The sequence below is a fragment of the Poecilia reticulata genome, linkage group LG18 (genome assembly GCF_000633615.1).
Source record: "Poecilia reticulata strain Guanapo linkage group LG18, Guppy_female_1.0+MT, whole genome shotgun sequence".
Classification (NCBI taxonomy): Eukaryota; Metazoa; Chordata; class Actinopteri; order Cyprinodontiformes; family Poeciliidae; genus Poecilia; species Poecilia reticulata.
The window spans coordinates 20,746,877-20,747,668 of record NC_024348.1 but is presented as its reverse complement, the minus strand read 5'-3'; the positions used below and the strand labels follow the sequence as shown (position 1 = coordinate 20,747,668).

The following is a 792-nucleotide window of genomic DNA, read 5'->3' as shown; positions in this document are numbered from 1 at the left end:
AACCAGAACCTCTGCAGATAAAACGGGAACAAGAGGAACCAGAACCTCTGCAGATAAAACAGGAACAAGACGAACCAGAACCTCTGCAGATGAAACGGGAGCAAGAGGAACCAGAACCTCTGCAGATAAAACGGGAGCAAGAGGAACCAGRACATCAACAGTTCAAAGAGGAAGAGAAGCAACTCTGCATCAGTCAGGATGAAGAGCAGCTTGTGCTGAAACAGGAGACTGATGACATGTTGGTGACTAAGCAGAAAGGCAAAACTGAGACTTCAAACCAAAAAACACACAAGAAAGCTCACCCAAACCAAAAACTATATTCTTGTAAAATTTCTGACAACACTTTTTCTCGAAATAATTCCTTGACAACACACATGGCAACTCACACGGCTAAGAAACCTTTCACATCTTCAACCTGTGGAAAACATTACCCTCACAAGAGTACTTTGATATATCACATGAGAATTCATACAGGGGATAAACCCTTCACATGTACACCTTGTGGAAATAGTTTCCATCAAATCGGCACTTTAAACAGACACATGAGAATTCACTCGGGTGAGAAGCCTTACACTTGCACAACATGTGGAAAGAATTTTGTGTCTAAATCTCAGTTATTTGATCACATGAAAATTCACACGGGTGAGAAGCCTTTCTCTTGTGGGACCTGTGGAAAAAGTTTCTCTCATAAAAAAAGTTTAACTGCTCACATGAGATTTCACACAGGTGAGAAGACTTTCTCTTGTGACACATGTGGAAGAAAATGCTTGTATGAATCTCAGTTAATTGATC

At 40.7% G+C, this 792-nt stretch overlaps 1 protein-coding gene and 1 long non-coding RNA gene across 2 annotated transcripts in view; one reads left to right on the top strand and one right to left on the bottom strand.

The window, feature by feature from the left end:
* LOC103480883 (gastrula zinc finger protein XlCGF57.1-like) overlaps positions 1 to 792 on the top strand; it is a 21,070-nt gene that overhangs the window by 474 nt on the left and 19,804 nt on the right. The gene's annotated exons all lie outside the window — the stretch shown is intronic.
* The window catches only part of LOC108167187 (uncharacterized), a 12,771-nt gene continuing 12,039 nt past the window's right edge, over positions 61 to 792 (bottom strand). The window contains exon 3 of the long non-coding RNA XR_001777547.1: positions 61 to 117. This is a non-coding gene — a long non-coding RNA (uncharacterized LOC108167187). The remainder of the gene's footprint in view (positions 118 to 792) is intronic.